A 16,297-nucleotide genomic window follows, 5' to 3' on the forward strand; every position below is an offset into this window, starting at 1 on the left:
TAATGTAATGCAGGAGCCACTGGTGCTGCTGACACACACACTATAATAATATACGATGTGTTGCTGAACATCATGCGGAGGACACCCACAGCACCTGCTACTCACCAGTCTCAGCCACCTCTCCCAGCACCCTGCTAGAGGTGCAGTTATCATCCGTGGCGACGATAAACACGCTGAGGTGCTCCCCGCACGGCACACCGGTCACCGCACAGCTGGTGGTGAAGGAGCTGCAGTTGAGCAGTTCCCCTTGAGCGGTGTTCCCCTGCACCTCCACAAAGTAGGAGAGCGCGCCCGCCGCAGCGTCCCAGCTGGTGATCAGCACCTCCGCGTCGCATTCAGCTGATGTCTTCACGTTTGTCGGTTGGCAAGGAGCTGCAGGAAGGAGAGGAGATGATGGTCATGTAGGTGGCCTGCTGGCCTTCTTCATCATGTCCCACTAACATGGTACATGGTAAATGGATGGGGCCTTATGTCATCATAGTCCATGTCTTGCAAATATACATATAATATAATATATATATATATATATATATATATATATATATATATATATATATATATATATATATATATATATATATATATATATATACATACATACATGTATATATGTTATACTGTATATGTGTGTGTGTGTGTGTGTGTATATATGTGTATACTGTATATATATACACACACACACACACACACACACACACACACACACACACACACACACACACACACACACACATATATATACACACACACACACACACACACACACACACTTATATATACATATACAGTATATATGTGTGTGTGTGTGTGTGTGTGTGTGTGTGTGTGTGTGTGTGTGTGTGTGTGTGTGTGTGTGTGTGTGTGTATGTGTGTGTGTGTGTGTGTGTGTGTGTGTGTGTGTGTGTGTGTGTATATGTGTGTGTATATAATATATACACACACATATACAGTATACAAACATATATATATATATATATATATGTGTGTAATTCAGAAACAATATACAACAGATGCATGGTGGGATTGTCCAGAATCGGTATCAACTCCTCCTACTCACAGGTTCGGACGAACACAAAGTCGCTGACTTCGCTGTTGCAGTCGCTGGTGACGGCTAACACGTTGTACTTGTAGAATTGCCCGCAGCCGGTGTTGGTGAAGAAGCACTGGGTGTCTGCAGTCCTGCACTCCGTTACGGCGCCGTTGTTGTCCGTGGCGGTGGCTATATAGTAGTTGGTGTTGTTGGTTTCTTGCCAGTAGAAGACGATCACATTGCTGGAGCATTCACGATAGGTCTGAAGCTGAGCAGGAGCGCAGGGGACTATGGGGGAACAGAGAAGAGGCACAGACAGGATGAGGAACCCAAGTATTGTAGAAATGGAGAGGTGGCTATTAGAGGGCAGTTGAGTTTCTATTAACAAGCGAATGTTGTAAAACGGCAGTAGATTTTTGACAATTACAACCCGATTCTCCGAGGCTAACAGACAGTAGACTTCATACAGTAGACGATGACGTCCTCTTTGTGTCCAACAGCAAGAAACACGAGATTTGACTCCTTTTTGTCTCTTTTGTTTTCTTTGCATTTAAATACACTTCAGTGGATTCCCATTCTAGAATAAACACATACCTAGGTGTGTGCGCCAGACATGAGATCAGGTCCCTGGGCGGACTGTGTGTGTCTTCCCAGACTGATTATAGCTGACCTTTTGAGATAACTCCCTGACTTGAATAGACTGTACAGAACTTTAAATGGTGTTGGATGGCAGTTCCTCGTTGCTAATGACAGGGTGTGTTTCACAAAACCGCATAGGACACCATGGGAGGAACCTTAACAGAATCCCACAGGGACGAACTTAGGGGGGACGTTATTGACAAGAGCTTATATAGTGTATGTAGAAGTGTGAGTGAGTGAGTGAGTGAGTGAGTGTGTGTGTGTGTGTGTGTGTGTGTGTGTGTGTGTGTGTGTGTGTGTGTGTGTGTGTGTCACACACAGAGAGAGAGGCACCTGGTAAAACGAGGTTTTACCAGGTGTGCATGTGTGTGGGAGACGTATATAGAGATACAGAGACAGATACTGAGACACATTAAGGGAATTTAAAACAATGTGTGGAGACAAAGAATAACAAGTGACACTGCACATTTGCCTGTCCCCACGTGCGTGTCCCTCACCTGTGTCAAACTCCTTGGAGGTGTTGGAGGTGCTCTCACAGTCGTCAGAGATCGCTGCGACTGTGACCTGGTACTTCTCTCCACAACTGAGCCTGGTGATCTGGCAGCTGTTGGTGGCGGAGGTACAGCTCAGAGGCGTCCCGGGACGGTCGACGGCCGTGGCCCTGTAGGAGTTGGCCCCAAATACCAAACCCCAAGTCACGGTCACCATGCCGCTGGAGCAGCTGTAGACCACAGAGATGGTCGACACTGGGTTGATGGCTGGAGAAAGAGAGAGAGAAACACATCCCATGATGGAAAGGTTCATCACCGTTCATCTTCCAGAGAGACTTACATGTATCTGACCGATCAATTCTGCCTCTCAAATACAGTGTTGGGCAAGTTACTTTCAAAATGTAATATACTGCATATTACTAGTTACTTTCATCTGAAAGTAATAAGTTACTTTACAATATTACTGTCTGTGTAGAGTAACTCGTTACTTACTACACTACTTTTGCATTACTTTTACCAAAACAACAGCAGAAACAGAATGACATCGGTGGCCCGGAACCATCCCGAAAAATAATTCCAACCGCCTTGAAGTCAGTGTAAACAATCCAAAATTCTAAATGTTATTCTTTTCCTTTGTTATTATCATCTACAGTGGTTATTTGCATAAAAACACACAGTTTGATTAGGAAGTTATTGTATCTTAGCTTTGTAGCTTTGATTTAAAAAAAAGAATTACTCAATTTGTAGCTTGAGTTACTTGACAAAGTAACTGGTATAATATTACTGAAATCCTATAAGTAATAAGTTATATCACTGAGGTACTGCTAAAAGTAATATATTACATGTAATATGTTACTTTTGTAATGAGTTATCCCCAAAACTGCTCAAATACTTACTAGTGGTGTTGTGTATGACGCTGGAGGGCTCCCCAGCTATGAGGAAGACGTCGACTGACGACACCCCCACTGTGTAGGTGGAGCAGGGCTCCAGGTTGCCGATGTCCATGCTCGTGGTTGAGGTCCGGCTGAGGACCGGGGCGATGCTGGTGTCGCTGTCCGTGACGCTCACTTCATACCTCAGGACTTTACTCACAGAGTTCCATGTCACCCGGGCGGTGCTCTTTCCCGTTGACACGAGATGCACACCGGTCGGCGGCTGCGCCACTTCCAGGAGAGAAAAATACTGGTGTTAATCTGAGAAATGTACAAATCACGATCTGTAGCTCAGAGCAATTTAGAGAGAGAGTGGCGTCAGTGGAGGACCAAAATGCGTGACTCATTAGCCAATGAACAGCCAGGAGGAAGGGGTCTCGCGCTACTTTTGAATGCTAAAATAAAGCTGATAATGTACAATTTGATTAAAAAAAAAAAAAAAAAAAAAATCAAAGTAGGCTACAACACAAACTGTCCATTTTGCTGCAACTCGACAGTGCTGCTTAATCCAGAACCTTACTTCCTGGAACTCTTGGAGTGAATGGAGATGTCGCGACTCTTCTATATACATGGCTCTGCTATAGCTCTTTGCAAATATCCATAGTTTTGGAAGGGTTGGTAGGTACACATCACATCCCGTTTAGAAGTACTCTCTTAAAACACACCCGCAATTTCAAATGCTCCCGCCTACCCGCCTGTACTTCCTAGAGGAGAAAGTTGGTCAAAACTGATATAAGGCGGGGCATAATTTCTCCAATCATGTGACTCGGTTTTGTTTAGGCCTACATGTGTTGTGATTGGTCGAATACCAGTGAATTTCCTCCAGTCTGAAGCTTTTTTCTTTCTTCTTTGGAAGATAACAACTTCCTCTGTCCAAATTTTTAACGGGCTGTAGTACAGACTCGATGGCTCTGCGAGCATTCGAAGATTGTGGATTGTGTCACTGGCTTGAGAGACTAGTTCAGAAGCTAACCTGTAGCATGTAGGAATATCCAACTTCCAATTCTATATGACATGAATGATCCCCTCTGGATACTAATAAGCAAATCCAACATCCCATGTAGACTTACATGTTGTGATTGTTCTTAATCCACTCTTGGTCCCCTTCCCAGCACTGTTGGAGGAGTAAACATAGCAGTTGTATGTGGTGGAAGGAGTCAGGCCGTCCAGTTGTCCATCCAGGGTGGTGAAGTTCCGATTGTATCTCTCTGCTGGTGTAGTACGACTAAATTTAAACTCCTCCACAGTCAAGAAGTAGCGGTCCGCCCCGATCTCATCGGACCACCTGAACTGGATAGAGGTACTCGAGATCGCTTTGGAAAAGATGATTTGGGAAGTGGCAGGCACTGTGGGAATATAAGATAAGGGATTTAAGATGATTCAATAAAGGGTTAAATGTGATTTATTAGGCTGGTGACTTTGGAAACAGTGTCCTCACCTGTCATAGATATGTTCCTGTCACTGCAGAGTACAGATAAAAATCCGAAGGCCTTGAACGTTATTTCATATTCACGTCCTGGCCTTAATCCCTGAACCTCCCTCCGTGTGAGGTATCTAGACACCGACACCGTCACTGGGGCAAAACTGGTAGAGTTCACGACCCGGAAGACCAGTAAATAAGATGACAATGACACGTCAGTGACGCTGTCCCATTCCACTGTCAGTGCTGATGCTGAGGGAGATGACACTGACGTAATACTACATCCTGGAAAAGATAGATGAGGTCATAGATTATTTGGTTTGTTTCTATATAATACACGTAATATAGTACACTTTATATAACAAAAGAAACAGAGCATTTTTACAGTTTGGGCGGTGGGTTGCTACAACAATAAATCTTATAAAAGAGCATAACATTATTCTAGGAATACCAGAGGAGAGACAAAAAGTACCATGAAGGTTCTTAAACACACATTAAGTCCGCGTAGGAATATTATATACATTTTCCATTAGAAAGGAAATGCCAGATTAAATGTGCACTGCCAAGCAAACTTATAGGATCCCTAACATCCCTAGCAGTTTTCACCCTCATCCACCCCAAAGAGGTTTAGATCAAGCCATCCAGTGACTAGTGGTGGTTTGCATGGTGCACTCTCACTGGAAGGGAACCAAGAACCAACCACACCCTGGGAGATCCTGGCTCACCATAGGATGCAGTTCATCTCTCTGAATGGTGATTCCTCTTAATTAATTTGTGTGCTTGCTGCAAGCAAACTATTTCAAATATTCCATATTCCATGTCCCACTACTCCTTCCATCTTTACACTACATAGGCTACTGTAGATTTATGAGACATCAAAACGTGCATCTCATTGAGGAATAGTAAGAGATTCATCATTTTTTTTACCCCCTTTTCTCCCAATTGTGTTAGCCAATTTCCCTTGCCTAAGCGGTCCCCTTGATCTGAGGCAGCAGGGTGTACTGTAGACTCTCACATGCCTCCTCCGATACATGCAGAGTCACCAGCCGCTTCTTTTCACCTGACAGTGAGGAATTTCACCGGGAGGACGTAGCGTGTGCGGAAGGAACACGTTATTTCCCCCAGTTCCACTGCCCGCTGAACACGCCAGAGGAGGCGCTAGTGCAGCGACCAGGACACATACCCTTGTCCGACTTCCCACCAATAGACCCTTTTCACAGTCACCATTTTGTGTCTAAAAGGCAGGAAGTTTCACAGGTGCACCAAAACCTTAATTAGGGTGTCCAACTTCCAGTCCATTTACAGTAGGTGTTCCAGTGCTGGGGCCTTAATTAGTGAGTTGGTTGCACCTGCGTTTCCCCTGCCTTTTAGACACAAAATGGCAGCTGTGAAAAGGGCTAATTGTGCGTATGGACGCTCGACCAAGCCAGAGGTAACATGGGGCGCGAAACCTGCGGCCCTCATATTGTTGGCAAGGGAATAGACCGCTGTACCACCCGGGTGCCCCGTCGTGTAGTTTTTACGATATTTGTGATGTTTCCCCCCCTATTCACTTACATGGGATTTTGCACAATTCTGCATAAAACCTGTATCCCAGAAACCACAAGAGCTACCAAACTGGAGTAGATAGGTTCAAACTGTCCCCTTCTACTTTGGTCTAAAAAAATATATCTGTAGGCTACTGACCTAATGCGCTAACAGCACTCTATACATTTTGGTCCACAACTTTTGAACCGTAGAGTCTAGAATCTAAATTCTCCGAATTCCTTTGGTCATCTACTCATATAGGCCCCGGCCATTTCTGCCAAACTAGATTTTCCGCCATTTTGAATTTTGTCCAAAACTATTATTCGTCTCCTGCAAATTTTGTCCAATCTTCACCTAATTTTGCCACACAGCATGTCTAGACTGTCCTGCACAAAAGTTAGTCCAAAAGTTAGTCCAATCTTCACGATTGAGCAGTTTTTTGATATACCATACCATTTAGCTACAGGCCAGTTTTCAAACTCTGTAGGCGGGGCCTAATCTACACAAATTGCCATTATAACTCAGGAACGCTTTGGTCTACCTTGACCAAATGTGGTACACCTGTCTACGGTTCAACTCCCGCATGACAAATTTGATTTTGCCCATAGGTGGCACTATAGCAACGTCATGGCGATACACATCCATTGTATTTATATCTCAGTCATTGTGTCATTCAAATGATACAATGCTCTGTGTTCCACATTGACCTCATAGGCTCCAGAGGGCATCGAATGCTTGGACCCCACACATTGCCTCTTGTGGTATATTCTTGAATTTTGTTTGTTAGCGTCCCTGTCTTACAAGCAAGAGTGCGCCAGTTTGATTCCTGAGTGAGGCACGTAGTGTTTTCACTTTCTGTTTTAACTGCAAAAAAAAAAAACTAATTCCCACACACTGTCAAACTTGCAAAATTAACCCTAACCCTAACTTTTAATGCAACGTTTTGGTCATACAGTAGACTTTTTTAAAGCAAAATATTGTGTTATTTTGCTTGATAAACGTCTATGACCAAAACGTTAGATTAAAAGTTTGCAAGTTGGACAGCATTTGTGGGAAATAGTTTTTTCACTTATTTCGTCCCTCTCCTACGCACCTGTCTTAAGAATAGATGTGCAAAGAGTTCTTCATTTTAACCCCAACCCATAACGCTAAACTTAACCAAGTTGCTTTAGTTGCCTAAACCTAGTAACCAAGTATCTTTGTTGCAAACCTAACCAAGTTGTTTTACTTGCCTAAACATAACCAAGTTGTTTTACTTGCCTAAACATAACCAAGTTGTTTACCAAGTTATTTTACTTGCCTAAACATAACCAAGTTGTTTTACTTGCCTAAACATAACCAAGTTGTTTACCAAGTTGTTTTGCTTGCCAAAACATAACCAAGTTGTTTAACTTGCCTAAACATAACCAAGTTGTTTTACTTGCCTAAACATAACCAAGTTGTTTACCAAGTTATTTTACTTGCCTAAACATAACCAAGTTGTTTTACTTGCCTAAACATAACCAAGTTGTTTACCAAGTTGTTTTACTTGCCAAAACATAACCAAGTTGTTTAACTTGCCTAAACATAACCAAGTTGTTTACCAAGTTATTTTACTTGCCTAAACATAACCAAGTTGTTTTACTTGCATAAACATAACCAAGTTGTTTACCAAGTTGTTTTACTTGCCAAAACATAACCAAGTTGTTTAACTTGCCTAAACATAACCAAGTTGTTTACCAAGTTTTTTTACTTGCCTAAACATAACCAAGTTGTTTTACTTGCATAAACATAACCAAGTTGTTTACCAAGTTGTTTTACTTGCCAAAACATAACCAAGTTGTTTAACTTGCCTAAACATAACCAAGTTGTTTACCAAGTTGTTTTACTTGCCTAAACATAACCAAGTTGTTTTACTTGCATAAACATAACCAAGTTGTTTACCAAGTTGTTTTGCTTGCCAAAACATAACCAAGTTGTTTAACTTGCCTAAACATAACCAAGTTGTTTTACTTGCCTAAACATAACCAAGTTGTTTACCAAGTTATTTTACTTGCCTAAACATAACCAAGTTGTTTTACTTGCCTAAACATAACCAAGTTGTTTACCAAGTTGTTTTACTTGCCAAAACATAACCAAGTTGTTTAACTTGCCTAAACATAACCAAGTTGTTTACCAAGTTATTTTACTTGCCTAAACATAACCAAGTTGTTTTACTTGCATAAACATAACCAAGTTGTTTACCAAGTTGTTTTACTTGCCAAAACATAACCAAGTTGTTTAACTTGCCTAAACATAACCAAAGTTGTTTTACTAAAACGTAACCAAAGTTGTTTTACTTGCCTAAACATAACCAAGTTGTTTACCAAGTTGTTTTACTTGCCTAAACATAACCAAGTTGTTTTTGCCTAAACATAACCAAGTTGTTTTACTTGCCTAAACATAACCAAGTTTTTTTACTTGCGTAAACCTAACCAAGTTGTTTTACTTGCCTAAACATAACCAAGTTGTTTTTGCCTAAACATAACCAAGTTTTTTTTACTTGCCTAAACCTAACCAGGTTGTTTTACTTGCCTAAACATAACCAAGTTGTTTACCAAGTTGTTTTACTTGCCTAAACATAACCAAGTTGTTTTACTTGCCTAAACATAACCAAGTTGTTTTACCTGCCTAAACATAACCAAGTTGTTTTACTTGCCTAAACATAACCAAGTTGTTTCACTTGCCTAAACATAACCAAGTTGTTTCACTTGCCTAAACATAACAAAGTAGTTTTACTGGCCTAAACATAAACAAAGTTGTTTTACTTGCCTAAACATAACCACATAACCAAAGTTATGTAGTAGGCCTAGTTCACCTAAACGTAACCAAAGTTGTTTTACTAAAACAGAACCAAAGTTGTTTTACTTGCCTAGACATAACCAACGTTGTTTTACTTGCCTAAACATAAACAAAGTTGTTTTACCTGCCTAAACATAACAAAGTTGTTTTACTTGCCTAAACATAAACGTTTTTTTACTTGCCTAAACATAACCAAAGTTGTTTTACTAAAATGTAACCAAAGTTGTTTTACTTGCCTAAACATAAATAAAGTTGTTTTACCTGCCTAAACATAACCAATGTTGTTTTACTTGCCTAAACATAACCAATGCTGTTTTACTTGCCTAAACATAAACAAAGTTGTTTTACCTGCCTAAACATAACAAAGTTGTTTTACTTGCCTAAACATAAACAATGTTTTTTTACTTTCCTAAACATAACCAAAGTTGTTTTACTAAAATGTAACCAAAGTTGTTTTACTTGCCTAAACATAAACAAAGTTGTTTTACCTGCCTAAACATAACCAATGTTGTTTTACTTGCCTAAACATAACCAAAGTTGTTTTACTAAAACGTAACCAAAGTTGTTTTACTAAAACGTAAACAAAGTTGTTTTACTAAAACGTAACCAAAGTTGTTTTACTAAAACGTAACCAAAGTTGTTTTACTTGCCTAAACATAAACAAAGTTGTTTTACCTGCCTAAACATAACAAAGTTGTTTTACTTGCCTAAACATAACCAAAGTTGTTTTACTAAACGTAACCAAAGTTGTTTTACTAAAACGTAACCAAAGTTGTTTTACTAAAACGTAACCAAAGTTGTTTTACTAAAACGTAACCAAAGTTGTTTTACTAAAACGTAACCAAAGTTGTTTTACTTGCCTGGTTAAACATAACCAAGTTGTTTTACTTGCAACCAAGTTGTTTTACTTGCCTAAACATAACCAAGTTGTTTTACTTGCCACCATGTTGTTTTACTTGCCTAAACATAACAAAGTAGTTTTACTTGCCTAAACATAACCAAGTTGTTTTTCTTGCCTAAACATAAACAAAGTTGTTTTATTTGCGTTTAATGTTGGAAAGGCAGCAAGGTTTTCAAATTAACTGGCATTTTGTTTAAAATTGAGATTGTAGACGTATAAATGCCAGGTTGTAGAAATGTATTTTGCAGACGATTTGTTTCAAATTTATGTTGATATTGTACATTTCTGTGGATTCCACAAACGTACAATACCTACATTTTATTCTGGCAATTGGGTTGGCTAAGCACACTTAAACTTTATTATAATTATTTTTAGCCCTTTCTAAGTTGGCATTTCTAATTCACCAAAAACCTTTCACCACAAGCAACTGCTTTTATATACTTTCGAAATCCTTTGTCTCCTCCTCCTCTCTATAAGTTTATTTTATATATTTAGCTTTGCAATGATAGGGTCCATAATCCTTTCTCTCATTTATATGTTAGAGGTAGTTTTGATCAAAAATCCTATTTTGGCTTATTTTGAGGCTGCTATTGAGACAATCAACTGTTACACATTAATTTAAAAAAAACATAAAAGCTATGCATTTCACTATAAAATAGATAAAGGGCAAACATTAGTGATGCTTGAACATCTTTAAAGATGAATGTTAATGTTCTTTTTTAAATTACTATTTGCTGTTGTTGTTGTTGTTGTTGTTGTTGTTGTATATATATACATGGCTCACATCATCATCCATCCAACCTTCTTTGGACAAGAACCTCTGTAGATTACAGTTAGCTGTAGCAGCTAAAGCTTAAAGAGATTGCTAATGAGCCCTACTTTTTCCACATAATATCAATGAGAGAGCATGACACTCACCTGCTGTAGCCCAAACATACTGTATCTAAAAAATGAAACAAACACGAAAAGGGCATAAATGAAAATGACACGATGTATGCATTATGAAAATAGAACTAGTGCTTTAGTTATCAGTGGCAAAGAAATTGGATTAAAAAAGGCAATAAGAAGTATAATCACCTGTGTCACAGAGAGTAAGATGATTGACGTCCACAGCTTATCCATGGTAATTGTCCTAGTTTCAGTGAGTTACATCCACACATGGGTGCTGCACACAGCAGTTCATCTGAGTCTTTACAAGTTGAGCACTGTTGATCAGCTGCATGAGAACCAATCAGGACGTCCCAAATGAGGGCAGGGAGACTCCCGATTGCCTGTGGGCTCTCTGTCATCATGAGAAGCTTAGGAGGGGCAGGTGGGGGGTGCTGTCAATCCCCCACGCCATCCTCAGCCTCAGGTCGCTATATTCCATCATGTTTCTAATCTATTTCAGTGCTATTCTAATAGTAACAAAATGGTGTTTCATCTCTTTAATTGGACCAACTTAATTTTAAATTGAAAGCATAAGCTGGATGATATGTTGTAGGATGTGATTATTATTTTTTTTACCTTATATCTATACACAATATTTCTGACTTCCTCCTTCCTTGGAACAGGATTTGCCTGCTGTAAGGCAATATCAGGTCCATTGTATGACTGAAAAGCATTAATTCTATAGGGAAAGTGAATTCCTAGTTCCACCTGCTACATCCTTATTCCTTCCTGGATTGATGACAACATTTTCCCCCGAAAAGCTTTGATATTAGACATTATTGTGTAATGGCTCCCTAGCTAACAGCAATATAGCCACGAATCTGATACTTTTGCTAGAATTTTTTCCCAGTATACAATCTCATCGTTACTATTTCCTAGAATGGAGGAAATTGATCCTCCATCTGAATTGAGTTAATTAGATATTTGGTTTGTAAACCTTTTGTTTTGAATTTTTGTGAAAACTCTGAAAACCTTCCTGAGTCATTTCATTGAACAAATTAGTTGATAACACATCATCAAGGCTTCATTTTTGTTCTAATGACACACTCACAGAATAATTTCACACTGCAAAAGATTGGAATAACTTGTGCACAAAAGTTTTGCTTCTTTGTCATGTCTTCCTCATAAATATGTTGACTGGTAAACCAGCCCCTCACGTGAACTCACATTTCATTTCAAATGAAATGTGAGTTCACGTGACGGGCTGGTTTACCAGGCTATAGCAGTCATTACAGACATGAGGTCACAGGATATGAGAGATTGGTGCGTCTATGAGGTCATAAAATCGGCTGGATTGAACCACATAGATAGAGCAGGAAAACGGTGTCATTTTATAGTTTATGGGTGAGTTTGCTAGATAGTTAGATAAAATTCACAACGCATTCCTACACACACAATTGGCCGTGTCTGCGAGTGGGAAGCGAGTGTATGAGTCCTGGTTGCTGCAATAGCACCTCCTCTGGTCGGTCGGGGCGCCTGTTCGGGGGGGGAGGGGAACTGTGGGGAATAGCGTGATCCTCCACACGCTACGTCCTGCTCCAGTGAAACCCCTCGCTGTCAGGTGAAAAGAAGCGGCTGGCGGCTGCACATGTATCGGAGGAAGCATGTGCTAGTCTACGACTACCGGCTCTCCCCAGATGGGCAGAGGGGGTGGAGCAACGGGAGATAAATCTGAAAGAGAAAAAAAAACTATTTAGAAAGATTTGGCTTAGCCTACTAAAATGTGCTTTTGAACATGTTGTGTGCCGAACCCCAGTCTCCACATCAAAGGCAAACGATGCGTCCATCTGCCAGCGTTTTATTTGAATGTCACACTATAGCCGGGGACTTCCAATTGTTTGAAAGTCGTCCTACTGCTGACTGTCACGAATGTTAGTTTTTTTTCTTTTTACAAAATTGTTGTCCTACGTGACTCTAAATATCGTGACAAACGGCCGTGAGACTGGGTTGTACTGTACAGTATTATGCTCCAGGAGAAGAGGACATTACACAGAGTTTGGTATCCTTGTGTTGTAGAAGTCGGATCAAATACAGTATCAGACTTAAGAATCCTTTCCAAAACTGAGGCAACCTTCAAGTCTCAGGTGGAGAAAACAGGAATTCAACAGGAATTCTGAAGCAGTCGATGGAGGGCTAATTGGCCACAGGAAGGAAGGACTGAACTCCTATATTTGTGTATTTCCTCCAATCGTGACTGTCGGTCTTTGTTGTAAAACAATGCGGGATTAAGAGTGCACACAAGTAAGCGTGTATTAGGTGAAAGCAAATATGCCACTTGAATTAAAAAGCTGAAACATAAACCATGCTTTCCACTTTCTCTTTGTCCTTTATCTGCGATCTGTATCTCCTCCATGGACTGGCCTACTGCTGCCCCATCCACTGGTTTAATAATAATATATAATAATAATAATAATAACAATAATAATAATACCTAAAAAGGGTCGCAGGTTCAAGCCCCTGTGCTACCTCCGGCTTGGTCGGGCATCCATACAGGAACAACTGGCCGTGTCTGCAGGTGGGAAGCCGGATTAAGGATATGTGTCCTGGTTGCTGCACTAGTGCCTCCTCGGTGCGCCTGTTCGGGGGAGGGGAACTGGGGGGAATAGTGTGATCCATTCATGCGCCAAGATATGTCCTACAGGTGGAACCCCTCGCTGTCAGGTGCACGTGGCGTGTGCTGGGGCCCCAAGAAAGTGCAGCTTTTGAATTTTGTGCAGTTTGACCAATCAGAATCAATGTAGCGTCACACCACTCACAAATTGGACCACGGACCCCCATTTGATAAGATTTTGTCCCAGGGTGCCCCATCTGATCATATTATTTGCTTTTAGTTGTTTTAGTACAGAAAGTGAAACACATGACCAACATAGTCACTCATACATTCTGTCATTGTGTATACATTATATTATTATAGATTATTCCCCTTTTTGCTGGGGAATCCCTGGAACCCCCTCAAGGACCCCTGGGGGACTCCACTTTGAGAACCACTGGCCTAGGGGACCTAGATACAGGAGACAGTTGCCCTACTCTATCCATCTGGTTCATTCCGGCTCAATCTATAGACGCATCAATCTCTCACATCCTGTGACCTCATCTCTTTGCCTGTAATGACACTGCTACTCCTTAGAACACACTGTCATAATAAGTGCATTTCATTATCTCGTTGTATTGTAGGCTACTCTTTGTCTGTCTCTTATGTCATTGGCGTCCTTCCTTATTCAGCAGTAGTCGCATAACATAGATAGAGCAGGCCAACTGTGTCATTTTATAGGTTATGGGTGAGTTTGCGAGATAGTTAGATTTTTTTAAAATCACAACACGGCGTATACCTGTGTATCAGACTCAGTGTTGGGCAAGTTACTTTCAAAATGTAATATACTACATATTACTAGTTACTTTCAATTGAAAGTAATAAGTTACTTTACAATATTACTTTCTGTGAAGAGTAACTCATTACTTATTACACTACTTTTGCATTACTTTCACCAAAATAACAGCAGCAGCAGAATGACATTGCCGCCCCGGAACCATTCCGAAAAATAATTTCAACCACCTTGAAATCAGTGTAAACAGTCCAAAATTCTAAATGTTATTATTTTCCTTTCTTATTGTCATCTATAGTGGTTATTTGCATAAAAACACACAGTTTGATTAGGAAATGATTGTATCTTTTTGAAATATGTGCTTTGATTTAATCAAATGTAACTCAATTTGTAACTTGAGTTACTTGACAAAGTAACTGGTATAATATTACTGAAATCCTATAAGTAATAAGTTATATTACTGAGTTACTGCTAAAAGTAATATATTACATGTAATATGTTACTTTTGTAATGAGTTACCCCCAACACTGATATTCAGACTACACCACTGGCAAAGAAGTGCAGTATTGGGTTTGAAGTTGATGAGCGGTTCTCAAGAAAGCTGCAAGCAGCAATGAAGGCCGCTCATCTGCCCGTTCTGCCCGTTCTGCAGAAGATCAGATCGTCATCGTCATCCGACCAGTGACGACAACATCCGAAGTTGGTCCCCGGGCGCTGTACGAGAAAGCGACCACTGCTCCTGGCCTGCCCCCCGGAGGAAAAGGACAAAGCCAGGATGGGTTAAATGCAGAGGACAAATTTCACCGGCCACCGTCAGCATGTGTGTGTTTGTGGCCCTCCGTGCATGTGTTGATGTGTAACCGTGTGACAATAAAGACGGGCTTGTCCGTCTGAAATCTGAATCTGAAAATCTGACCAGGCATGTTTTGAACAGACACGGCACATACTATTCATGATAATCTGTGTACCACCTGTGCTGATCCTGCTGACACGTTTGATCTACCTTAAGACCAGTGTTGGGCAAGTTACTTTCAAAATGTAATATACTACATATTACTAGTTACTCTAATTTGAAAGTAATAAGTTACTTTACAATATTACTGTCTATTACTGAGTAGAGTAACTCGTTACCTATTACACTACTTTTGCATTACTTTCACCAAAACAACAGCAGCAGCAGAATGACTTCGCTGCTCCGGAACCATCCCGAAAAATAATGTCAACCGCCTTGAAGTCAGTGTAAACAATCCAAAATTCTAAATGTTATTCTTTTCCTTTGTTATTGTCATATGTAGTGGTTATTTGCATAAAAACAGACAATTTGATTAGGAAATGATTGTATCTTTATTTAAATATGTGCCTTGATTAAACTTTTTTTTTACGGTACTCAATTTGTAACTTGAGTTACTTGACATTACTTGACTTGAATGGTATAATATTACTGAAATCCTAAAAGTAATAGGTTACATTACTAAGTTACTGCTAAAAGTAATATATTACATGTAATATGTTACTTTTGTAATGAGTTACCCCCAACACTGCTTAAGACTGAAACACTGTGGAACCCAGGAAAAAAGTTTTCCTTCATTCCCTGTGATATGTAATATGTATTCAAATGTGATTACTTGATGCCATTTGGCTGCCTTTTTGGGATACATCAAAGCCAATTAGTACTGCTTTGTGACGCAGGGGTGTCGTAGTGAAACTTCACACTGTAACGAAAAAAACGGATCATTCTATTAACCGGCTATAAAATGTATGGCTACAGGTGGTTCCCGCTCTCCTCGATATGTATGTACAGTATCCCAATCACACCGCTGCATTTCGACATCTCGCTTATGTAAGTGAACGTGATAGCTTGTTTTGCGTGTAGCGGCGTGTAAAGGCTGTGACAAAGACTGGGCTTGACAAAAGGCCCATGCCTCGGCCTCCAGTCTTAGCCCTCCCCGCCTGTTTAGTGTTTGTCTTGAAGCTATATGAGGTATAGCAGCACTATGTCCTATTGTCACAGGTCTGACGGTGAAATGCATCCTCCTGGGTGTCGAGTAGCTGCTGTCCGCCACATGCAGGACCCAAACGGTCCCGAGTGCATCGTGCTCTAGCTGTGCACGTTCAAAAAACCGATCCGTTTTTTTGGCGGTGGTGCACCTGTGGGGTTATTGGCTCGGTCCCCCATATGAGTTTATATTTTACGCAGATATCGAGCATTTTATTTTCAAAAACCACACTTTGCAAAGTGGTTTACAAATAGACCCTTTTCACGGGGGGCCATTTTGTGTCAAAA

This window comes from Poromitra crassiceps, assembly GCF_964638095.1.
Source record: "Poromitra crassiceps genome assembly, chromosome: 23".
Classification (NCBI taxonomy): Eukaryota; Metazoa; Chordata; class Actinopteri; order Beryciformes; family Melamphaidae; genus Poromitra; species Poromitra crassiceps.